The sequence below is a fragment of the Aethalodelphis obliquidens genome, unplaced genomic scaffold (assembly GCF_003676395.1).
Source record: "Aethalodelphis obliquidens isolate GAN/ISIS:26980383/991018 unplaced genomic scaffold, ASM367639v1 scaffold1, whole genome shotgun sequence".
Taxonomy (NCBI): Eukaryota; Metazoa; Chordata; class Mammalia; order Artiodactyla; family Delphinidae; genus Aethalodelphis; species Aethalodelphis obliquidens.
This window is the reverse complement of record NW_020837945.1, coordinates 7,907,246-7,933,889: the sequence shown is the minus strand read 5'-3', so window position 1 is coordinate 7,933,889 and position 26,644 is coordinate 7,907,246. Positions and strand designations below refer to the sequence as shown.

Sequence of the window (26,644 nt, the reverse complement as noted above, 5' to 3'; positions counted from 1 at the left end):
TTCAAATGAGGATGTAGGTAAGGTCCATAAATTGTCATTGATTGACAAATCTCTTAAGTCTCTTAATCTATTGGTGGTTTTTTTCCCCCTGAGTTTTATTTGTTAAAGAAAGTGTATCATCTGTCTTGTAGTGTTCTACAGCTTGGATGTTGTTGAATGAAACCCTGTGGTGTCATTGATGTGTTCCCCGTCCCTTGTAATGTATTTCCTGTACTTGGCAGTAAGATCTTGATAAAATTTTGGTTTTTTCTTCTTTTTCTCTGTTTTTTTTTTTGAGAGGTGGTGAGTGGGGAGAATGCTGCATGGGTGGTATGTTGTCTTTAGGAGGCACAAAAATATCTGACTTCCTGTGATGTTAGTGGCTACTAAATATTAATATAGATCCATTAGTTTATTAGAAAATTTGATCCTTTTTATATGAACCCTCCCACTTCCTGGAAGTTTTAAGGATCTGATCTTCATCTGTGGTGTTCTGAAGTTTTGTAGTGTTACCTTGTCTATTTTCTATTTGTTTACTTTTTACGCTTATGGGGAGATATTTTTCAACTTTTACTTTCCATCAAGGTATTTTTTATGTTCTCTGCTCCTCCCCCCCCACTAGCATTTTGTTTTTACTTCATGGTTACATATATTCTTTTGCCTCTTCAAGCACGTTCATATTATGGTTAATTGCCTTTTTCCCCCTTTCATGGCACTGTCTCAGTTTCCTCTGTATTCCTGTTTTTCTGCTTGTTTTGATTTCTGCCTTTGAGTTTTGGCAGCTTTCCTCAAATACCTGGCCATCCCTGGGCTGGTGGCTTATATTTAGGAGTAAGTTACAGTAAAGCCGAAGGAAGCTCTTTGTGAGGTTGAGGCTTGTTCACTGAAGGCTTAGTGTGGTGCTCGAGGGACCCATGAATATGAGTAACCCTAGGGCTTTTACTCCAGGGCTCTTGGTGTCTCCTGATTGAAACTGTAAATCGCATGCCTGGGGGAGAGGGGACGTGTATTCCTGTTGCTGATGTTCTGCAAGCAGAACTGGAGAAGGGGACTAGAGTCCACAGTTCCGTGTAGAGACTCTTACCCAGTTCTGTTTTTCGTCTTCTGCCTCAAACCAGTTCTCTGTTGTGCTTGATCTTTCAACGTGTGGAGCCTCTTTGCATTTCCCCAGAGAGCGTGCATGCCTCTGGTCTATTTGGGGACATGATAGTTGCCAGCCTGTATAGGGTTTGGGCTGCAATTTGGGGTTTTACTACATTTACTTTATATACTTAATTGTTAAAACGAACTTAGGAAAGTTGCTGGTAAAATACAGATAACTTTTATTTCCTGAATCTTTTGAGAGAGAGTTGTTGACATGATGTCTCTTTGTTGAATATTGTAGTGCATGTTTCCTACAAAGAGACATTCTCTTGCCTGACAACAATACAACCATCAAAGGCAAGAATGTAACATTGATATATTACAGCTGTCTGATCCTTAAGCCTCCATTCAGGTTACAGCAGTTGCCCCAGTGGTGCTCTTTATAGGAGAAGGATACAGTCAATCTAGGATCACTTAACACATTTTGTTGTCACGTCTCTTCAACTCTTGATCTAGAATAGTCCCTCAACTGTTTTTTTCTTTTTTGATATTGATATTTTTGAAGAATACAGGCCAGTTATTTTATAGAATCACTCTCAATGTGAGTTTGTCTGATGTTTCTTTGTATTAGATGTAGGTTAAGTATCTTTGCCAGGAGTATCATAGAAGTGATGCTATATTAATTTCAGTGCATTTTGTTAGATGGTGTATTATTGTTTTTCTGTTTGTGCTGTAAAAAAATTACCACAAATTTAGTGGTTTAAAAAACATACATTTATTATATTATAGTTCTGGAGTTCAGAAGTCCAAAATGCATCTCAACTGGGCTCAAATCAAGGTGTCAGTAGGGCTGCATTCCTTTTGGAGACTCTACAAAATAATGTTTTTCCTTGCCCTTTCCAGCTACTGGAGGCTGCCTGCATTTCTTGGCTTATGGCCCCCTTCTTCTCTTTTCAAAGCCAGCAGGTTTGGACCTCGTCCATCTCGTGCTGCCATCTCTCTCTCTCTCTTCTTCCCCCCCCACCCTTTCACTCTTAAGGACCTTTGTGATTACATCGGGCCCACCGGGATAATTGAAGATAATCTCAATTTTAAAGTCATCTGATTGGCAACTTTAATTTCTTCTGCAAACATAATTCTCCTTTGCCATGTGTAAAGTAACACGTTCACAGGTTCTGAGGATGAGGGTGTGGACCAGTCTTGGGGCAGGGGCGTCGTTGTGCCTGTACTACAGGTGGCATATGATTTCAGTTTGTTCCTTATTGATGACGTTTACTTTGATCACTTGATTATGGTGGTGCCTTAAGGCTTCTCCATTTTAAAGTTACTTTTCCTCCCTCTTTGTAATAAATATTTTGTGTAGAGATACTTGGAGACTGTGTAAATATTCCATCAGTAATCAGGCTTCTAATTTATTCACTTGTTTTATATCACTATGAGTACCTGATTTTCTGTTTTATGCAGTGGGTTGTAATCCATTACTGTCATTATTTATTTTGATGCCTCACTTGTCCCAGATTTTGCTAGTAGAAGCCCCTTCAAGTTTGCTTCTATGTCCTTTTAGCATATCTCCATCATTTTTTGGAGCACTTTCCAGGCTCATCTTGAACTATTGTCTCAGTCTTGGAATTGGAATTGGCTATTTTTCCAAGGACCCCCACCCCCTTAAAAAATCCTTTATTTTGAAATAATTGTAGACTCACAGGAAGTTGCAAAAATAATATAAAGTCCCATGTACGCCCTTCATCCAGCTTCCTTCAGTGGAGTTTTGTGTAGCCCTACTACAGTATCAAAATCGGGAAATTTGATATATCTGGTACATTTCTGTTAACTGCACTACAGAACTACTCACTTCTCATTATTTTTTAAGCTTGCATTTGCGTGTGTGTATAGTCTTTTCCATGTATAGAGTTGTGTAGCTAGCCCCACAATCAAGATAACAGAGCTGTTCCATCACTTTAGAAGAACTCTTTTGCTACCTCTTTGTATTCCCAACACCCCCCTCCACCATTCTGTTTATTCTCCATGTCTGTAGTTTTGTCACTTCAATATGAATGGAATTACACAGTATTAACCTTTTGAGATCAATCTTTTTCACAAAGCATAATGCCTTGAGGTCCATTTGGTGTTGTGTATATCAATAGTTAATTCCTTCTTATTGCTGGGTAGTGTTCTATTGTATGGATGTACCAAGTTTGTTCAACCATTCACCTACTGAAGGACATTGGGATTGTTTCCAATATTTTGTATAATATTATGAATAAAACTGCTTTGAATGTTTGAGAACAGATTTTCATGTAAACATTGTTTTCTGTTTTTTTGGGGTAGAAGTTTAAGAGTGTGATTGCTGGGTCATGTGGTGAACACGTCTTTAGTTTTGTAAGCAATCACCGGACTATTTTCCATAGTGTCTGTACCACTTTATTGTTCTCACCAGCACTATGTGAGGGATCCACTTTCTCAGCATCCTCCCCACCATTTAGTGCTATCACTGTTTTTTATTTATAGCTGTTCTAATAGGTGTGGTGATACCCTGTTATGGTTTTAATTTGCATTTCTTTAATGACTAATGATGTTGAACATTTTTTCATTTGCTTGTTTGCCATCTGTATCTCCTCTTTGGTGATATATCTGTTCATGTCTTGCCCATTTTCTGATTGGATTTTTAAAGAAAAGTTTAACTGCTGAGTTTTGAGAGTTCTTTATGTATTCTAGATACAAGGTCTTTGTTGGATATGGTTCGAAAATACTTTCTCCCTGTCCATACATAGCTTGTTTTTTCATCCTCTTAAAAGAGTCTTTCAGAGCAAAAGGTTTGAATTTTGATGAAGTCCAGTTTATTAAATCTTTCCTTTATGGATCATGCATATGGTGTCAAGTGTGAGAACTCTTTGCCTAGAGCTCTGGTTCTTTTTCATGGAGAATGGTATTAGAAACCAAAGCCTGAGCATTAGGTGTGCTTGTTGCTCTTAGGGTGTGGATCTTCTCCCGGTCTCAGTGGACATAGAGAATATGTGTGTGTCCTAGGCCTTTCCAGATTTCGGGGTACATTAACTATTTTCTTTGGTATCTCCAAGTGTAGACACTTATTCTGTGCCTTCCTTCATTCTTCTAAGTCTACTACCACTGTCTGTGTTTTATTTCATTATCTAAACATTGGTCCATTCTTTATTTTATTATTATTATTTTTTGACTTCTATACTGATTTTATTTTCAGTGGAGCTTTGTGAGAGAATAATTGTAAATGCATGGACTATCCACTGTGTTGAATGTGTACTTGGTGAAGCTGTAGTGTTCCCTTTTCAGATCTTTTTTGTTGTCATTATTTTTCTTTTACACTTGTCAGCCTTACCTCCCTCCTACTATAGCTGCTTTCACCCTGATTGTGCTGTTTTGCCACAGCCTGTAATCATCCGTGATTCTCGTTTCCATGTAATGAAGACCAAGTTTATTAAAATATTCAGGTTCTCTTTATAGTTGGACCTCAGCTTACTTTTCCAGTCTTTTTATCTGCAACCCTACCGTATTTGCTCCACTCCAGAGCTATTCTAAGTAGCTTTCATTTCCCCACATGTGTTATGCTTTCTGCTCCTTTCCTCTCAGTTTTCCTTTGAGGCACATTGTCTGTGCTAGTTTTATAACATTTTCTATAGAGCACAGAGCTTGGCATATAGTGGGCACTTGATGCATTAAATACATAAACAAATGCTGCTTCCTCTAAACTAATAATACCACCCAAACATTTTATTGACCTATTATCATTTTCCAAATACTACCATACAGTATCTCATTTAATTCTCAAAGCAACTCTGTAAGCCATTATTCATCTTTTATAAATTATGCTGAGTGAAATGTCCAAGGTCATAACTGTAGGAGTTAAATTGCATTTAACAAATGTTTGTGTACGTATTTTGTGGCAGGCCCTGATTTAGATGCTCGAGACACTTGGGGAACAAAGCAGACAAATGTGCCCTTAATAGAACCAATATTAGAATGTTTTCCTTGTGGGGTGGGTTTTGGGTAAAGTCTTCCATAACCTTAGTTACTCATCTCAGATGTCATCTCTTTTAGTTTCTCCTAGCTCTTCTGGAAGGAGGCAGGAATTGGGTAGAAAGAATAGCTGTGTCTTCTGTGTTCTTGTTAGTTCCTTTTTGTGCACAGTTTTATTCTAAGTAGCATTTATAAAATCATTATTTGTATTTGGGGCCTTTGCTAGATTGAGCAGCTATGGGCAGGGATTGTTTTTTTTCTGGTATCCGGGATGCCTGGCCCATAGTATATCTAATATTCTCAATAAGTGTTTGAACCCATTAATATAAAGACTTACCAATGGTTGTCATTTACTGATAGCAGGTAACAATACTCTTCAGTACTCATTGATGCCTCTGTGTAAGGATACAAACCAGTTTAAAAAACTCCACTCTGTATCTTAGCCAGTAGGACATATTCTCAAAGAGATTATCTATAGGCAAGTTTTTTACTGAAGTTTAATAAACTATTTTGTTTGTGGTGGGTATGTATACGTCTCTAGTCTGGAGATGGAGTCTTGACCCCCTTTTCTCCTCAGTTTTGAGCATCTCATAGGAGTCCTGAGTTGTTTGTTAAAGAAGTGTGCTGATACAATATAAGGTGTCAGAATTTACCAGCCTTTTTCCAGTTCAAGAAGATAAATGATTTCAGATGTAGAGTGTTTACTTTCATTTTCCAAACACATACATTGTAACTTTTCTTCCATGTTTGCTTACATACAAAATGTTGAGGTTATCTATATTTATTTAATGAACCATGTCAAATCTCAGTGGCTTAAAACAACCAATACTCTTTTCTTCGCTCACAATTCTCCAATTTGGGCAGGCCTTGCCTCCATTGCACATGGTGTCTCCTGGGACTGGAAAGTCTGAGATGTTGGATTCCAGCACATGTGTGGTCTCTGAGACATCTTCTTCCTTGTGACTTTTTCATCTGGTTACTGTGGGCTTTCTCACAGCATCGTCTTGGGGTAGTTGAACTTCGTACGTGGTGGTAGATTCCAGAGGTGGTGACTGGATTCTGGAGGTGCCAACAGCGGAAGCCACTGGGCCATCTTAAGACTTATGCCTGGAACTGGCATAATGTCATCTTCACCAGATTCTTTAGGCCAAAAGCAAGTCACAGGCCTGTCCAGATTCAAGCAGAGGAGACTGTACAAGGTGTGGACACTGGCAAGAGTGGTTTATTGGGACCACCAAGGAACATCCCACTACATGAACGAAGTATTTTTCTGAAGGGGAAAAAGGTGACTTTTCTGTTTTGTTTTTTTATTATCTAATCTGACCAGTTTATGCATTTTATAATGCACTGATGTGATTGTATTCCTTTTTGCTGTAACTACATTCAGATAGCTGTATAATATTAACATAATTTGTCTTATTCAGTTAAACTGTGGTTTGATAATTTTGGTAGGGTTTATAAATATAGATTTGGAGATTGGGTAGAAGAGATAATGAGTACTTTATGGCCTTCTCAGCTCCAAATTACACCTAAGTTAAAGTACCAAAGTACTAGATAAAAACCCTGAATATGTACTTTGTGAAATAAGTGATGTAAACCTCCTTTTGGGTCACATGTTACAGTCCATAAAATATCTCAAGTATTTCTCCAGTAATCCTGTGATTGTCCTTTGTACAGGAGAAAGAAGAAATAGATAATCATATCTCCTGTAATTGTAGCTCAAGACTTTTCTTTTTTGCCCCTGAACAGATCTCCTTAATGCTGGGAATGTGACAGTGTTCAGTGTTTCATTTCATTTAAATAGTTCTCATATTGAGGTCATCCTGTTACTGGGCTTGGGTGTAACAATGGAAATTTGTCAGAAACATTGTGGCTCATTGACCATATACATTGGAGTCCTCTGGAAAGCTTAAAAGAAATGCAGATTTTTGGGTCTACCCCCAGACTTAGCATATCCAAATGTCTGAGAAGGGGTCTGGGTGATGTGTAAAGTTTGAGGATCACATTTTTAGGTCCTGTGACACGCATTCTCCATGGGGGAGGTGATATCACTCCCCAAGGGGGAGAACTTGTTCTTGGGCGTGGAGGAGTGAAAAAAATCTTAGATATTACAGTAAGTCAGCCTTACCTGACAGAATCTTATTCCATAATATTTAATTTCACTCATTAAGGAGAAATTTAATTTAAAGTTTTCTTCCTGGTGATGGGAACGAAGGAGAAAAGGTTGAGAAACATTGTTCTGTAAGGATTACTCCTGCACAGTGCCTGCCCCACAGGACTTGAGCCACCTCCCCCATCCTGGAAAACCTTGGTATGTGATCTGGGTAATTTTTTTAATACTGAGGTTTTAACCTGCACTAATAGATTTTCTTCTAAAAATCCAGAGGGGGAAAGCATTTTACTCTATGGAGTTTTGCATCCAGGCAGATCGATCTTATCCTTATGGACAAAGCACTGTTAGAATGGACTCTGTTCTGGGATTTGGAAACCTTTTAGCTTTCTAGAAAAAGCTCTTCCTGTTCTTTAGCTTATTATCACATAGCTCACCAGGATCTCTTGTATGCCAGAGGAAAGGAGGCGTTCCTGTCTCTCCTGGGAGTGAGGCCTGTTCCCACGCCTCTGTCTCCTGTATGGTGCAGGCCCTGGGGGGGTCAGGGTGGGTGAGAAGGCAGGACCCCAGTGCCCCTGTTCTCTGGGAAGGAGTGTAGGCCGAATACTGTTACTTGGGTTTACTGACTTCTTTCTTTGCTTTGGACTGGGTACAAATGAAAATACTTTTTTGGGATGGGGGCTATTACAGGGCAGTAGCAGAAGTAGAAGAGATGTTTCTAATATATTACTTTCTATAAGGAAAAACTTCAGATTTTGATTTGAGTATTTCTGGGTCCTTCAGGGTAGTGTTAACGTCTTTGTACTTGTTTTCTGTGTAATTTATCCAGGCTCAGGAGGGTTAAAGGCATAGTACAGCCAGGAAACGAAAGGCCTCTGTAAATCTGCATTCACCTGAAAACACATTGCTTGGCAACTGGCAGATGCTGGGGTAGATTATTTGTTGAATCAATGAATAAAATTAATCCAAAGGTTATTTTAAAAAATGCGGTTCTTTTTTCTATGATTTTAGAATCCAGGCTTAACATAATGTTAAAGGGAGAGTGACCTGGGAAGTTAGGAGTCCCAGGGTCCAGTGTTCTTCCTGCCATGTCTTTTAATCTCTAGACTTTCATAGATGATCTTTTAAGAGCCTTTCGGCATCCAACATTTTATTATCAGACACCTTAGAAACGTCCTCAGCTGATGTATTAAATAGTTGTTAGAGGGGATTAGTTCTAGTTGTCACGTACACAGTAGTGTATTAGGGTCCACGGTTAAGCTGCTGTAAGTGGGAGCCAGCACTTTGATGACTCTGAGAACACAAATCATCTCGAGGAGGTGAATGGCCAGGTTGCTGGGGGTGCTGCCTCAGTGGGTCATCCAGAGACACGTTTCTTCCACCTTGATCATTCACAGTACCCTAGCGGATGGCCCTCATCTGTGTTGTCCTTGCCCTAACTCACAGGCAGGTGAAGGACTGAAAAGTGTTCACTCCTTGTCTTAAAAGACCGTAAGTGTCACCCCACGCTGTTTTTTTCACATTCTGTCCATGAAAACTTAGTTGCATGGCCATACCTAGCTGCAAGGGAAGCTGGGAAGTGTAACCTAGCAGGGAAGTTGTGTGCTTGACTATATTTATGGAGGAAAGAGATGACTGTCTCTGCCACAGATAGTGTGGATGAAACCATTCAGCCTTCTTAGTAGCACCCTTTTGGGGGAAGCTTTTTACTTAATGTTTTTGTTTAGCAAAAATCTTACAATTAACACAAAGAGGAAGTAAATTATTTTGGCACTTGGATTAAAATGCTAAGTAGAGTATATCAAAAGGCAAGTTTTGAAATTAATTAGGAACATAAAACTAACCAGCTCTAACGGATTATACCTTTGTGTCCTCAGAGTACAAGCCAGGTAAAGAGTCGTTTAATCTTTGCTGTATTCTGTGTTCCTAGAAACACCTAGGTGCACATTCAGTCACAAGTGACATCTCAGTTTTCCAGAGGAGTAGCCCATGGTTCACTTCGGTAAACTAGCCCAACAGAAGGAAGCTCCTTCTTAAATACCATCAGGCCTCTTGGGCTCTGAATTCTTGTTAATTTGTAAATTTGGCCATGTGTCATAATCGCCTGGGGCCCTTGTTCAAAATACAGGTTCAGGCCCTATCCTCTGGAGGTTCTGATGGTTATGTCTCTGAATCTGAATTTTTAACAAGCCCCTCAGGGTGACTCTGATGCAGCCGTCAGTGGTATGGGATGTCCACTGCTTTGGATAGTCTGCACCTCAGTTGCCTCACATGTAAAAGTGCAAAATTATACCTACCTGGTTTCACAGGGTTCAGGGAGCATGACATGAGTTGTACTTGAAATTGTTTCATAAATTAAAAAGTATCATAAAAAATGTTAGGTGGCATTATAAGTTAAGTCCGTGCCAGGTATTGTGCTAATTTATTTGGTAAATAAAGTTAAGTGCTCATATCTCCCTTTAGAAGTAAGCTGGGAAATTACTGTGAGATAGAAATCTAGACTTCTTGATCCTTGCCTAATTGAACAGGGATTCTGGAAAAGTTATCTGCTCAGCATAACTACCAATAGCAGAACAAGCCAGATAATTTACATACTTTTGTTTTAACATAGTGATAAGATACTGTATATCGACTTGATGACTTCCGTTAAATACATTTTCATTGTCATCTGTGTGGGAAACTGTGCTCTGTACTTTGGCCTTGAATATGATATAGTCTCTGCCCATAAGGAAGTTACAACCTGGTAGAGAAGACAAGACTTATAAACAGATCACAGTACCATTATTAAGAACATTTTCTTCTCAAGGGATGAATTCTACAACTGTTACAAGGCAGGTTCTGAATATGATATTCAGGTTCAGATGGGAGAGGTCACGTAAGGTGAAGAGCACAGCTTGAGACAGGAGGAGTGACTTCCCTTTTTCTTTCTACCCCAGAGGGACCAGCCTCTGTCAGGTACTAGGAGGACTCTTTTCTGTCCCCATTTGCAGTTGCCTGGACCTTGTAAGGCAAGTAACATGATAGAGAAGCTTGTGAAGGTTAAGGATACGTTTCCTTCTCTGAAGTAAAGGGAAGTGGAACTAAATGTGATAATGCAAACCATGTGCTAGGCACTAATGTATATCACCTTAATCAGTTCCAACAGTTCTGTGAGTTGAGAGAGGCCGTGTCCGTTAGTGGAAGGAGCCTGGGATTTTAAAGCCTAGAAGCAGTTGGTAATGTTGGAGCCAAATCTGGCTTATGCATCCATGTTCAAGTAAGTGGCTTCTTCCTGGTGAAGCATCTTGACAGGACATGTCAGACTGTTCCTTCCTTTCAGCATGTTAGGTTTGCCTTGGCTTTGACGAGGGCATGGCTGCTGCTTAACCCATTGAGATATTACGGATGGAGGTCTGGGGGTTCATTATTAAGCTGCAGAGTAAAGGAAGGGGAAGTGTGGTATAGCAAACATGCAGTGTATGGTAGTAGGGAATCTTGACAGGAAATACAAAGGCTGATTTATTTGATAATGTACCAAAAGTTGGGGATAAAGTAGTGAAAAACACAAATACAGTTTGTGCCCTCATGTCATTGACAGCCTAGGTTTGACATTTTAACATTTGCTGTTTGTGATAGAACATGTGAAAGCTTTCTTGAACTGTTACAGATTGGATAGCTCAGTATTGGGTTTCACTGAGCACGAAAGTGGTGGGGATTTTACACTGTATGTTTTCCAGTGGTTATGTCTTTTTAAATCTTGAAGGAACTCACAAAAAAGCAGTAAGATTGCAGATCATTCCAAATGAGATGTTGACATAAATCAAGCGTACTTTTCCACATCCTTCAAGAATACAAATACAGATTGGAGCGTTTTTCATAGGTGACATTTGTAAATGTACGTATGAAGATTTGAAAATGTCTTTCTTACCTCTTTGTATTAGTTTCTTGGGGCTGCTGTAAAAAAAGTACCACAGACTTAGTGACTTAAAGCAATAGAAATTTATTCTGTCCTTGTTCTGGAGGCCAGGAGTCTAAAATCAGTACCACTGAAACAAGATGAAAGTGTCATCAGGCCCAGGGGGGGTCTCTAAGAGACAGTCTCTTCTCTGCCTCGCCTAGCTTCTGGCGGCTGCCAGCATTCTTTGACTTGTGGCTGCATCTCTCCGACCTCTGCCTCCATGGTCGCTCTGCCTTCTCCTCTTCTGCCGGTGTGTCGCGTGTCCTTCTACCTCTCTCATAAAACACTTGTAAAGGCATGTAGGACCCACCTGGATAATCTCCTCATCTCAGGATTCTTAACTACATCATAATCACACCTGTAAAGACCTTTTTCTAACTGTGATAACATCCAGAGATTAGGATGTGCATATTTTTTGGAGGGTGACATTTTTTAGCTTACACTCCTATGCATTATTTGGAAGAGTAGGAAGTTTGCTTTTGAAATAGTAACTTTAAGATATTCGTAAGTATATTTCCAGTTACAGTAAACATTCATGATGTATCTTACATCTTTTCAACATTAGCTTGAGATTCAAATTTGGGATCCAAATTGGGAGGCATTGCCCCAAATTTTACCACCTCACATGTCATTTATAACAATGGTTTTGAGCTACTTGTCTCTAAATAGTGGAGGTTATTGTTCTTTTAGGACTAGCTCGAGTGAAAGTTGTAATTTTTATCAGGATTTATTAAAAATGAGTCTAAATTTAAGAAAATGATATAAATTATTGGTACTCATTTTAGCAATTTAGGAATTTTAATGACTGTGAGAAGGTGCGATTGCAGGAGGATAATGAAAAATATACTATGATTATACTTTTCCTAAAATTGCTTGGTTCTATCAAACTTGAAAATGTGTTACAGTTGGACTTCTTGTTTTTTATTATGCTATACCTTATTTTAGCGAATTTTGGACTGATCATTTTGAATAAGGTATGAACACATAGTAAACAGTGTTGTTTTAAAAAGAAAAGATGGTTGTTACACTTAGAATGGAAGGTACCAATGGAGGGTTTTTGCAGTCCTGAGCCAGTCATGAACATAAATGTATGTGTGTGTATTAATTTTAATACCTGGTTCTTCCTTGAACGTGCCTAATTTTTTTTTGTCACCCTTAAAAAAAAAAACAAACTCTTTTCTCTAATATCTTAAGATACATATTTGGAAGTTCTTTTCAGATAGTTCTATTATTTCTAGTTCCTTGGGTATGAAGTTTGGTTGTTTACCCACTGAGTTTCTCTTGTGATGGAGGGTTTCTTTGTGTGTTTGTAATTACTTTGTATGAGCTCTTCTTCACGGGAACTTCTGAAGGTGTTCTGTGTATCAACTTCGAGGGAAGTTCATATCTGTGTTTAAATATTTAGAGTCAGTGACACTTTGCACTTCCCATTCCCTATTTCCCAAGTGTAATAACGGTAAACACTATCAAGCTGTTTACCTGCTTGGTGCAGTTGTTGCCATATTTTTTCCTCCTACATGTGTTACTCCTATGTATGTTACAATTTTATGATTTTAGCTTTAAGCACATTTTAAGCTCCAATTTATGATTAATTTTTGTTTTAAACAATAATCTTTTAATTTAATTACAAGAAAATAATCATTTATGAAAATTTACTTATTTACCATTTCTGGCACTCTTCATTCCTTGTATAGATTTGTGTGTCCATCCAGTATAATTTCCCCTCAGTCTGAAGAACATTCTTTAGTGGTTTTTGTAGTGCAGGTATGCTGGTAAAAAATTCTGTCTTTATTTCACCTTTGGGCTTGAAGGTTATTTTAACTAGGTATAGAATTCCAGATTGATAGTTGTTGTCATTGAGCATATTAATGGTGGTGTTCCACTGTCTTCTGGCTTCCTTGTGTCTGGTAAGATGTTAGTGATAGTTACTATTTTGTTCTTTTCTCTGTGTATACTGTCTTTTTTCTCTCTGACTGCTTTCAAGATTTCTCTCTTTATCTTTGGTTTTAAGCTGTTTGCCTGTGATGTGCCTGGGTGTGGTTATAATTTGAGAGGTTTTTTTTAGCCATGATTTCTTCAAATATTTTTCTACTGTTTTCTCACTGTCTTCTGTGATTTTATAATTTCCTTTTTTTTTGTAGTTTCAATTTTTCTGCTGAGATACTCTGTTCATTCACACATTAAAGAGCAAATTGTTCCTTAAAGTTTTTGAATGCATTTTCTTCTAATACTTTGTATAAAATATCTGCTTTAAAGTTGTTGTCTGCTATATCTAACATCTTGTGCAACCTGGGGTTGGTGTTCTATTGACTCTTTTTTCCCCTTGACTGTGGATCACATTTTTCTGTTTCTTGTTTACTGAATTTTGATTGAATACTGTTTTTTCCTTCTTGAGAATGTTTGTTCTACAAAGCTGGTTGGTCACCTCGAATTTATTTATGTTTGGTTTTGTATTTTATTACTCAAGATTTATAGAAAGCTCAAGGTGACGCCTGGCCCCTCTAATATGGTGGGACATGACTTCCAAACTGGGTCTTCCTGTGGATCTTGCCTGGGTTTGGTTTTAGACATTATTCGTTTTGGTCTGCAGAAGGCTATACTCTAAAAGTGTGGTCCTTAGTCTTGAAAGGGGGAAAGGATGTTAAGGTGTGTATTAGTAAGGGTTCTCCAGAGAAACAGACCCAATAGGAGGTATATGATTTAGTGTAAGAAATTGGCTCGTGTGGTTATGGAGGCTGAGAAGTCCCCACATCTGCACTTTGCAAGTTGGAGACCCAGAGAGCTGATGGTGTAGTTCTGGTCGGAGTCTGAAGCCTGAGAACCGTAAGAGCTGATGGTTTAAGTTCTAGTCTGAAAACCAGCAGGCTCAAGATTCAAGAGCTGCTGTTTCAGTTTGAGTCCAAAGGCAGGGAAAAGGTTGAAGTCTCAGCTCAAAGCAGTCAGACAGGAGTTCTCTCTTACCTGTGGAAGGGTCAGCCTTTTTATTCTACTCCGGCCCTCAGCCAACTGGATGAGGACCACCCGTATTAGGGAGGGCAGTCAGTCTATGGATTGGAATGTTAATCTCATCCAGAAACACCCTCACAGACACACCCAGAATAATGTTTGACCTATTGTCTGGGCAGCCCATGGCTCAGTCAAGTTGACACAGTAAACCTCTGTTAAAGAGATCTCTCCACTGTGGCTGGGCAAAGCCTCCAAAATTTCCCATTCTCTTTCATTTCTGTTCTGCTCTCAACCTCTTAGCAGTCACTCTGCACTAAGCTTGTCTTATCCTTGCCCCATGTACGTTCTGGTCTTCTTGGGACCCCTCTACAGACTTTTGGAGACCCCTTTCTGCATAGCTCTCCTCTCTCTGTTGCTCTGTCCCCCAAAGATTCCAGGTGCTTCAGCTGTTTGGAACTCTTAATCTTTACTTTCACATCTCAGTAGGACCCCCATGCTTTGCTTGGATTCTAGCTCCCTCCACCATGTTGGGAAGTTGTCCCCAGAGAACCTGGGCAAGAAAACAGGGTCAGTGGAGGAGACAATTTTCTTTAAAAATTTTGTTTCCCTGATTATATTTCATGGAGTAGGCAGACTTTTAAATAATGTTGTAGTGATGTGGACCTTTGGATGAAGGTCAGGCCAAAGGGGTGGACTCTAGAGTAAATTGTACCCCACTTCCCACTTAGTGTTGGAACCATAGCCAAGGCAGATGCCATGGGTCGCAAGCTCTGCAGATGCAATGACTAGGGGCTGTCACTCATGAAACAGCTCTCCCATTAATGGATGCCTTCGTTCTTTCCTTCATTTGCCACTTGTTCTCCTGTAACATTCTTCTTACTCTTAGTCCTATTTTCTTTAACTACAGGGAGCGAGTCAAAGTCAGTTCATTCCATCCTTGAGACTTGCTAAATTATTTGGAAATGTCTAGTCACTGGTCCTTTAATCTTTCATTGTCTTGGCCGAACGTCCTTGGTACTTCCAGATCCCCAACTCACCTAATTACTTTCTCAGAAGTTCTGAATTTTCACTGCCTCTCTTACGTAGATCTAGAAATTGAAAGAATTGTGAGCTTCAGAAGCCTTACCCATACTAAGACTACAAATCCAGATCTCACCTGTCAAATTCTTGGAAAGATTTTTCTGATACTCCCTCTTCCTCAAATCTAAATTGGTTCTTCTCGTTAATTTTCTCTTTTAGCAATGTGTACTTCCCCCTCATAATCGTGAGCATGGTTTGTAGTTATATATTAGTGTGATTTTGCCTGTCTCCCACGTTGGACTGTGAGTTCCCTGAGGGCAGACACAGTGGCAGTAAATCTCACCCGTGTGTCTCCAGTTCTCAGCACATATTTGTTGAAGAAATGAATGATAGATTTGAAACTCTCATCATGTCATGACATCATCTGATTTTTAGGATATTATTTGTGTGTATGCAGTTATTTAAAATTATTTTTCAGTTGTTTCAATAGGCGTAAGTGATGGCACTTCTGAATTGTATACAGAAGTATGTATGGTTGTCCCTCTTGCGACTTTCTGTCCACTCCTGTCCATTCCTACCCAACCACCTTCTCAGTCCCATTGTCCTAACGACAGATACTGCTGTTCAAGGTTTGCAGTTATCTTTCTGGACATTCTCCTGTGTATTTCCATTTATATGAAAAGAAACATAAGTATGCTTATGTTGTTGTTGTACAGATATATGTTTGCCCATATTTCTTTGTAGCAATGCAGTTTGAAGCTCAATTAAAATGGCAATTAAGTATTATTTTGCTATTATCATTGGTTTGATAATCAGATCTTTTCTGATCTGTTTATTTTACTTTCACATACTCTTTAAGTAAGGCACATAACCTCTAGACCTGAGTTTCCACATCTACTAAAGGATTGATTTGAATTAAATGAAATTGAAGACCTCTTGCTCTCAATCTGATACTAAATTCAGTGTTATTGTATAATCCATATGTATTAGCTACCACAAAAAACATGTTATTCTTTGTAATATTGAAAAAACAGGAAGATCAAACATCAATTATGGCTTTGGGTAGCAAGAGGAAATTTTGGGGCAAGTTGTTAAAATGTTCAATTTTTTTTTCTCCAAGAGTGGCTAGAGAACGTTAGCTGCTAAAACTAGTAGTGGGATCTGTCTGTCTTGTGGACTTTGGCACTAGGAAGTTTGTGCTTTGTTGATCCCTCAGAGCTAACTGATGACACCCTAAAAGGAATTTCACCCCAATTTCCTGAATTTTCACATCACAGCTGTATATTTATTAACACAATAAATGTCCCTGTGAAAAATTTTATAGGAATCAAAGTTTACATAGGTAAATCTTGGTTAGTTATTTATATAAAGCATTTTATGTAAAATAGTTTCCCAAGCAATTTTAACCCCTATCTCCTCTCCCAAAAGAGAAACAAACAAAAGAATAAAAAAAAGCAAATTTTGCTTAGTCATGGTACGTTTTTAAGTTCTCTGTCATAGAATATCAAATCTTTAAATTTCTTTTAGTTAGCTGCTTTTGTCAAGTATCTCACTTATTTTATAGTTTAAAGAATTGTATTTCTAATACTTCTTTCATATATCACCACTTCTATTTAAAATTTTTTTTTAATTATGGAAAACTTGAAACATACATAAAAGTAGAGAATATAATGAACCCTCATGTCCCTGTCCTCCTGCTTCCACAGTTGTCACTATTTTGCCCACCTGGTTTGCTAACATTTTCAATATAAATAATACCACATTTAAAAATATTCTCTTTAGAAAAGAGGCTTGGTGTTTAAGAGGAAAAAAAAACAAACTCAAAACAAGAAACAAAAACTGTGCCCAAGCTTTATCTGATTATGGCTATTTATAGAGAATTGATAATTATATAAAATATTTTTTTAGTTCATATACCATTCTCTGTATCAGAAATACTCAGTTTTGTGCCTTTCGCATTGAAATGAATTAGCAAAGTCATTTGTTCCATCATTAGATTGCAGGTATGACTTAACTGTGCTTATAATCTTGTCTTAAATATTTAAAAAATTTAACTCATTTGTTTCAACAAAGCAACCAAAAGCAGATATTTTTTTGGAGATGATGTAGTTTGATGATACTGGTTTCCTTTCCCTCCTGTATTGAGAGTCAGCTATAGTTGAGGAAGCTGGCCATCTGGAGGGTGAGTTGAACAGGCTGTTCTCACTTTCTGGGGCTAGGTGCTGTCAAGCATATAGTTAGCTACAGTTGAAGGCAGAGTGGGGTTAGGGCCTTAATCTGGTATAAATACTGCTGTGGCAGGGTTGAGGGAAAGTGGTGTCTACTGTAGAGGTTGCTGGTGGGAGACTATCTGGAGGAGAAGGCATTGGTGTTGACAGGCAGAAAAGGAAGGAAGGCTCATGGAGTCTGAGCAAAAAAGTGATGTTGGGGGAATGATCTTTGTCCCTCGTGGCTAGAGTGTAGATTTGGGGAAAGCATATAGTAGGAAATAAGACTGGAAAGGTGGAAATAATAATGACAGTATAAAATATGACAGTATGAAGAAGTGAACAGGTAATGAGCATTTACCGGGCAGTGCTTTAAATGCTTTACATGTGCTATGTCATCGATAGCAGCACTATTTTATGGGGTAATCTTCACTTTGTAAATGAGGGCACTTAGTCAACTAGGAGTTTAGAACTTTGCGTGAGGCCACCTAGTAAGTTGTGGAACCAGGAGTTAAACTAGGGCAGGCTGACTCCGGAGCCTGATGGCTTTGGGCCTTGAACACCAGGTTAAGCAGCACAAAGCACTTTTTGGGGGTCCTACCATGGACAGTGACCTAGCAGTATATTAACTGAGTTTTAAAAGCGGAGATCTTTTTTTTTTTTAGCTGTACGTGGGCCTCTCACTGTTGTGGCCTCTCCCGTTGCGGAGCACAGGCTCCGGACGCGCAGGCTCAGCGGCCATGGCTCACGGGCCCAACCACTCTGCAGCATGTGGGATCTTCCCGGACCGGGGCACGAACCCATGTCCCCTGCATCGGCAGGCGGACTCTCAACCACTGGGCCACCAGGGAAGCCCGCAAATATCTTTAATAGTTTATTTTCATGAGCTTTTCACCTTTACTGGAGTTTTAAACATTGGAGGTACTTAAAGGTTGTTTCATAGTTGTGGCTTTAGCTAGATTCCATGTCAACTTTTATGTTGGCTGAATTTCTTGGACCATTTTTTCCTGATTATAAAACATGTGCATAGGGCTTCCCTGGTGGTGCAGTGGTTGAGAGTCCGCCTGCCGATGCAGGGGACACGGGTTCGTGCCCTGATCCAGGAAGATCCCACATGCCGCAGAGCGGCTGGGGCCGTGAGCCATGGCCGCTGAGCCTGCGCGTCCGGAGCCTGTGCTCTGCAACGGGAGAGGCCACAACAGTGAGAGGCCTGCGTACCGTAAAAAACAAACAAACATGTGCATATTTATAAAAGTTGTGATGCACTGAAAAGTGTAAAGAAGACAATAAAGACCGTCCAGTCTTTTATTAGCCAAAGACATTCAATATTAATAGTTTATGTATTTTCTTCCAGAGTTTTTTCTATTCTTTTTTTTGTTTTTAACTTTCCTGAGACTGCGCTTTGATGAAGATTTTGAGTTCTTTCTGATAAAATATAATGCATGCCTTTTCCCCTCATGTAATATAATTGTTTTAAGAACTTAAATGATTACATAATATTTTATCATGTGAATGTACAATAATCTTTGTCCTCTTTTCTTTTGAAAGTGTTGTTGAACATTTTTATTGTTTCTGATTTTTTATTTTTGATGATGTACTTTTGTATATAAATTTTGTATTTTTCATCATGAAATGTATTTCTAAAAGAGGTTGAATGTGAAGCAAAATAGACTACAAGCAGAATGTGAATCAGTGTTACATGAAGAAAATTGTATGGGAATAATACTTACTTTTGCTGAAGCTCATGTTCAAGTATACCATGTATAGATTTGAAGATTATAAATTGAGAAATAAAGCATAAGATTCGAGCAAGAAAAATGGACTGGGACTGGCTAATTAAATTTGAGAAGAGAGGTTGAGTGTCTTGATGTTCAGCTGGAGAAGAAGCTGAGGAATAAGTCTCTGTGCATCTGAAGCGTGTTTTGTAGGCTTTGTATAGTTATTTTCTGTTTCTTCAGAGTGCATAAAAAAACATGAACGTAAGTTAGTATGCAGGAATTTAGCATACAGTTTGATTCAGGATTAAAAATTCTCGGTATAGTTTATCATGAGAATTATTCTTGGAGATGGGTAGATTTTCACTATAAATTTAGGATTTTATTCTGCATAAGGAGGAAGGGGTGCTTAAGATGGCGATTTAAAGGTATAACTAGACCTTTATTTCTAAGATTTATTTTAATATTAGTTCTAGTTTTCTTACCTGTTGTGTGTTTCTTTTTGGATATTTCCACATAAGAGCAGCATTACTATGTTAAAGTTTGCAGTTTTGATTGAAAGGACAAACCAGAACAAGAAACAAACAAATAAAACTCCACACAGGCAGCTAGCAAAATAGCATGCCCGTGTATGTAACTGATTTGCATGACTGTGAATGAGAGGTCCCCAAAGTTGAACATCCAGTCTAGTGAGGCCAGCGGAATTTGAAATATAGGTTGGGAAATGTTGACGTTAACACATCAGTCATATGTGTTAGGATTGTGACAGTATGGCTGCTGATACCCCATGCCAGTCATTTATACAGAATTGCCATTGATCAAGAAAATCCTAGTTTAAGATTTTAAGGTTTAAGATTCTAGGTTTAAGATTTCGTTTCATTACAAAATGCCCATTCATTTTAGAAACTTTAAAAAATACTGAAGATAAGAATAACAATTTCCTGCAGTTCCTCTCTCTGGAGATAACTATTTGCATTTTGTGTATAACCTGTCTTTTTTTTTTTTTTTTCTCTGCACACAGTTACTCTCTCCTTTTTAAAAATGAATATATTTGCATACTGCTTTATAGCCCACTTTTTCTATATAAGACAGTATTTTCCATGTTGTTATTCTATCATTCTAACGTGCTTATTGAACATCTCCTAGGCTATAATAGAAATATGAGATTGAGATTCACCAAGCAGTAGATACTATCACTTGAGTAAGAATATAACATAAATAATTACTAAAATATAGTGGTCGATAAGTAAACGCAAGTTCAGAGGAGAGATTGGAGTGGCTTTAAGCTGGATGAGGGAGAATTAAGGTGGTCTTGAAGAGTGGATAGGATTTAGGTAAAGAAAGGGCAAGTTTTAGGAAGGGGGAATGATTTGAGCATTGATGCAGAAGGAGGTTAAGTGGCACTTTATAGAATGCCATGCTGAGCTCTGAGTTCAGGGCGATAAGATTTGATCTAATGTTCCTAAGTTACAGAGGGGTTAAATCCAGGTTGAAAGTCTGTGCTTCAGGGATGTATGCGTGGCAGCTAAAGGTGTGATGAAATGGGACAAGGGATGAGCTGTCTTTAAGTAAAACAGTTCCCAAATCGGCTGTGCTCAAGAATAACCTGGAAGTTCTTGTTTAAAAACAACCAGATTCTTGAGTCCTTCTCCACGCTTCCTGAATCAGGATCTTTTGGGGTGGAGTCTGCAGTCTAGTTTTGGCAACCTCCTGTACTGTTTCTGACATACTGTCTGGCCTAGGCGATGCTTAGTTTAGGAGACCTCTGCAATATGTGTGAAATAGGGACTGATATAAGGACATGGACCAGGGTGATAACAGTAGGCGTGGACGAGAATGGAAAGGCATGAGGCATTTTGAAAATCGATAGAATTTAGTGAGACTGTTTAGAGTAGCTAAAGAAGTCAGCAGTTACTAGCATGGTTGTGGTGTCGGGGGCACGTGTAGAGATGGCAGTGTGAGCTGTGTAAGGAAGGGATGAGGATGCCTTTTAGGCATAGTGAGTTGAGGTAGTAATGTGGCACTGCACGCAGCATCCAGCAGCTGTTGGACTAGATACTGAGTGAGCGGTCAGGGTAGAGAAGAGAGTCTGGAATTATTAGTTCAGAGTAAATCTTTGAAGTACTTCTTTTAGAGGGAAAGATGTATAGAAGAATGAGTTGGAGGGGCCAGACGATGGAACTGGAGAGTAACACCTGAGTTTGGAGCCAAAGGTGAAAGAGACATGGAGGATGATTGGTACCCTGAAATACAAGGTCACACATTTTAAGAATTTTTTAGGAGGTAGCATTTCTCTAAGTTCCACAAAAGTCTAGCAGGGAAAATAAGTGCAACTAAACTCATTTTACTACTCTTAGTAATAGGCTTATTGGAAGAAAATGTAAGCTGTTAATAATAGTGTGTGTTTTTTAATTATTTCTGGATCTTGTTGTTTTTCTGTATTTTTGAAATTCAAAAACAGTGGTTCATAAGATTATATATAATTATATGTATTAAAGTACACATAATCAACTAAGTATATGTGTGCATGTACTTATGTAAATTAATTACATATAATATATACTTTATAAATAAAATTGTGTGTATATAAAATACTTTAGAAACACATACATACATATAAATACTTTAGACCATTCTATTTAGAAAAGTCGGTACTATCAGAAAGGAAAGAGTGAGCAGTTTTTTTATTGCATTTCTTAGAAACTAGTTATGAGAAGGGGTCGCAGACTATTATTGATTGAACATATTCTTCCTAAGTGTCTTCTGTCTGATAGATATGCTTTGTTTCTGGAATACATGCATGCATGAGATCACCCCAGATGTCAGGTTAGGGAGGGAAATGTAACGGGGGATGACACTGAGCGCTGGGTCTCAACCTTGTTTGATTCTCAAAGCACCTAGAGGTCGTTGGGCCACCCCTTTTTAATTCCTCTTATGAGCAGGATCGATTTGAGTAATAGAAAGTTTGAGTATGTTATGTGTAGGTGATGTGAAGCAAGCGCATCAGCAGAAGAGATTGAAAAAATTTGTTTTGTTCATATTACTTTGCTTTTAATTCCTATTTACAAAGGATTCCTGTACCCAGTTCCAGCATGTGAGGGGGTGTGTGTGTGTGTGTGTGTGTGTGTGTGTGTGTGTGTGTGTGTGTGTTTTTCACGGGGGAGGGGCTTTTTCACACCAAGCAGTTCTCAGATGGCAGCGGGGTGTCTGAGAATTCAGCCCAATTCTCACACTGTCTACCTGGTAAAGGGCTCAGTCCTGTAAGACCCTCCACTTCTGACACCAAGCACAAGCCCAGGTTGTTACCTGGGCGTCTGACTGGCTACAAACTGGAGGTTCCTGTGACCTCCTCCTTAGGTTTGATTCATTTCCTAGAATAGCTCACAGAACTCACTTTTCTTATTTTGGCCGCGCCTCGAAGCTTGTGAGATCTTAGTTCCCCAACCAGGGATCGAACCTGGGCCCTGGCAGCGAAAACGCCGAGTCCTGACCACTGGACCGCCAGGGAATTTCTCAACACAAGAATTTGTGTGGATTGGATGTGGGGTAAGCAATAGCAAAGAGGTCCTAGATGATATTAGGGTTTTAGTTTGGGAGATTGGGGTGTAGTGATACCCGTTAACCAAAACTGAGAGTACAGGAAGGAGAAGTGGATTTTTTTCCTGTCCTGCCTGGTCATTCCTCATCTTTTTTGATCAAGAGAGAAGAGTGGGGAAAGGACAAATTCAGTTTAATGTGGGACCTGAGATCCGCGGCTTTGGAGTCTGTTTGGTTAGATTTGAATCTTATCTCTCTACAATTCGTCCTGTGTGACTTGGGGCAACTTCACCTCTCTGGGTCTTAGTTTCCTCACCTGTAAAACGGGTAATAGTGCTACTTAACTTATGTAATTATTTATGAGAATTAAGTGAATTAAAGGAAAATGTTTATTTGTACATTAAATATAAGATACCTCATATGCAGTTATAAGTGGGAAACAAAATCAAGCTCGTTCACTGGACTCTCAGAAATGTGGGCCTGAACCTTAAAGGAGAGAGGTGGGCTAGAGGCAAGTTGGTATTTTCAGTCTGCTTAATTCCACATATAACTAAGATAGTACTTAATGTTGCCTTTCAACCAAATCTTAGAAGTGAGCCTTCTGGAACTTAGGTCTGCTTATGACAGGGATATGTCCTAGTATCTACTTTATATAGTAGTAGTCACTCTCCAGTAGTGGAAGTTAGGTTCCTGAAAAGTGCTGTGGTCTGAATATTAATGTTTGAGGAACTTGGAGTATAAGAGAATACATGCAGATAGGTTGATAGACTTGAAGGTTGAAATAAACCTGTGAAAATCATTGTTTTCACACTCACTAAAGGAGACAAAGGATGGCAAGCAAAATAAAGTATCACTGGTAGTTTATATGTTTTTTTAAAAAATAAATTATTTATTTATCTTGGTTGTGTTGGGTCTTTGTTGCTGTGCACGGGCTTTCTCTAGTTTTGGTGAGCGGGGGCTACTCTTCATTGCGGCGCGTGGGCTTCTTGTTGCGGTGGCTTCTCTTGTTGTGGAGCACGCGCTCTAGGCGTGTGGGCTCTAGAGCGCAGGCTCAGTAGTTGTGGCGCACGGGCTTAGTTGCTCCGTGGCATGTGGGATCTTCCCGGACCGGGATCGAACCCGTGTCCCCTGCATTGGCAGGCGGAGTCTTAACCACTGCGCCACCAGGGAAGTCTCTGTATGTTTTGAATTAGTGGCAGGGTACCGTACTTTAATTTGGTCATAGCTTACTCCTAGAAACTTTTCAGTCTCTGCCCACCAGTCTTAAAAAAGATATTTGTCAATGCGTTATGTGTTGTAACAGGTAATATGCCTATGAGTTATTTCCCTCCTGTTTTCCTGTATTTATTGCCATATACGAATACTCAGTGCCTAATTTTGTCTCAGTTTAGCCCAGATATAGTCCTGGAGAGGCCAGGTAACTTGGTGCTTGAGGTAGCAAAAATTGGGACAATATTTATTTAATCCACTCAGCTCTGTCTTCTTGAACCTTTTCTCTGGTGCTCACTCAGGGTTGTGTTAGTTCTTTTTGTACAGTTTCATGAGAAATCACATCCTTCTTCCCCTTAAACCCATGTATCAGCTACTTCCACTTCCACCGTGCCATTGGAGTCATATATTCCAAGACCCAGGTTTTCAGTCCTTCATGTTCTTTTTATCTTGCCTGAGGCTTTAGTGCAAAAATAACTTATCTGCTGTTGGTTTTTACACTCTTTTCATCTTGTCTCCTTAATTCTTTTGTTTTTTTTTTTTTTGGTAAAGGGAATATAGAACGAACTGTTACATGCTGTAATCAGAATTTCTCTGCTAGGCTGACTTTGCAGGAGAGTTACTTTTCCATTCCCCTAAAGTGAAATACTTTATACAAATTAATTTACTGCTTATGAGCTTTATTTCATGTTTGGTATGGTTGAGGCAGAAGAGTGGTGAGTCTAAAATCAGACTAAGTCACCTAGATTCTTGCAGGTTTGCAATTTTCTCCTAACCATTTCAATGATCCCTAATGAGAGGCATCTTGGAGTGGTGGAAAGTAGTGAACTTTGGTGTGGGACCAGAGTTCTCAAGCAGTGCCCATAGGCCAGGCAGGTTAATCTCTCTGACCCTTGATTTCCCCACCGTTGAAATAACAGTGCCTACTTGTACGGTGTGTGGTGTGTGTCAACGTCTGTGAAGTGTCTCAGCTGATGGTGTATAGCAAATGGCTTTTTCCCTGCACTTTTACTCATAATTTCGATTTGATATCATCATAATGCTTTTTGCCTTTTTACTTTTTTTTTTTTTTTTTTTTTTAAGACTGTGACTATTTCTTAGGGATCCTGGGGGAAATCATAAATGTTCTTGGTTTTTAGGATTTCTCTTGAAAGCCCCAGTTAGTGAAAGGACTTTTTTCTGTGTATGCCATTTGATCATCTTATTGGGAATTAGAGTTATAGATTTTTTATTTTCCTTGTGTGTTAGGTATCAGAACATTTCCCCCATGACTCCTTTGGCTATTATAATTCTTGAAAATCTATTTCTAAAATTATTATCTGGAAAAAAGACATTTTCTTCTATCACTTCCTTGCTCTGTTAGTGTAAATGAGCAGAAGTTTATAAGGAAAGCTAATCACAGAGTATAATTTTAAGATAATCACATTGTAATTTGATCCATGGAATCAAATTTTAGGTCTTTCAAATTCGTTTTCATTTTTTTTTTAACATCTTCATTGGAGTATAATTGCTTTACAATGGTGTGTTAGTTTCTGCTTTATAACAAAGTGAATCAGCTGTACATATACATATATCCCCATATCTCCTCCCTCTTGCGCCTCCCTTCCATGCTCCCTATCCCACCCCTCTAGGTGGTCACAAAGCACGGAGCTGATCTCCCTGTGCTATGCGGCTGCTTCCCACTAGCTATCTGTTTTACATTTGGGAGTACATATAAGTTCATGCCACTCTCTCAACTTTGTTTTCAGTTTTGTAGCTTGTTATTTTTTTATTTTTTTGTAGCTTATTCTTAATTGGCATCTTCTGAACTATCAGAATTGTCCTTTTAAATCTCATTGTGCATTATATTTTATTTTTTCATGTGGGTTAAATTTTTAAAATTGTGAATATATGAGAATATATATTGATATAACACATAAAATTAAAAGGTCATAAAAAAAACAACTGTATACTTGTACCCAGCTTAAGAAATAAAATAGTACCTACCAGTACTTCTGAAGCTTGTATCAGACGGAGTTTTTTCACTGGCTGCTTATGATACTTCCCTACTACTTTAGTTATTTTGGAACTAGATATAGGGCTTCCCTGTTAGCTCAGTTGTTAAGAAACCGCCAGCCAATGCAGGGGACATGGGTTCAAGCCCAGGTCTGGGAAGATCCCACATGCTGCGGAGCAGATAGGCCCGAGCGCCACAAATACTGAGCCTGAGCTCTAGAACCTGCGAGCCACAACTACTGAGCAGGCGTGCTACAACTACTGAAGCCCGCACGCCTAGAGCCTGGGCTCCACAATAAGAGAAGCCACCACAACGAGAAGCCCGCGCACCACAGCGAAGAGTAGCCCCCGCTCTCTGCAACTAGAGAAAGCCCACGCACAGCAACAAAGACCCATCACAGTCAAAAATAAATAAATAAAATTATTTAAAAAAAAACAAAACTAGATACAGTTTTTAGTTTTGCCTCAGTACAAAACATTGTGTCATTAGAGAATACATTAATACCTGCCATTTAGTTTAACTCTTCAGTTAATCTGGATTTGCCGTATCATGCTAATGCATTCATTTCAATCATAGTTTTGCCACCCTAGTTTTTTTCAGATTTGTAGTAATTTTATAAATCTCAGCATGACAGTGCTTTTGATTAGGTGTCTCGATATCCTCCCACCCTCTCTCCCCTCCTCTCATCTCCCCCACCCCTCTTGAGAAAGAGAGACAGACACAAAGAGAGCGAGTCTGATACCTTCCTGAGCATACCATGCACGTAAACTCAGCTTGTTGAAATTCTGTTATCCCTGCAGATGTGCTGTAGGTTAATTTTATGCAGTGATTTTCAGACAACTAAAAATTGGTTTGTAAGTTAACTTCAGAAACCACTTAAGCTCAGTTCCTAGATCGTTCATAGACCATTGTATT

At 38.9% G+C, this 26,644-nt stretch overlaps 1 protein-coding gene across 10 annotated transcripts in view; it reads left to right on the top strand.

The window, feature by feature from the left end:
- Positions 1–26,644, top strand: part of DYRK1A (dual specificity tyrosine phosphorylation regulated kinase 1A) — a 145,153-nt gene that overhangs the window by 22,456 nt on the left and 96,053 nt on the right. Inside the window, exon 1 of one of the 10 annotated variants that reach the window (XM_027096745.1) lies at positions 5,922–6,337. The exons of the other annotated variants lie outside the window; for them this stretch is intronic. The gene's annotated coding sequence lies outside the window, so the exon portion shown is untranslated. Of the gene's footprint in view, positions 1–5,921; positions 6,338–26,644 lie in introns of those variants that run through there. 10 annotated transcript variants of the gene reach the window in all.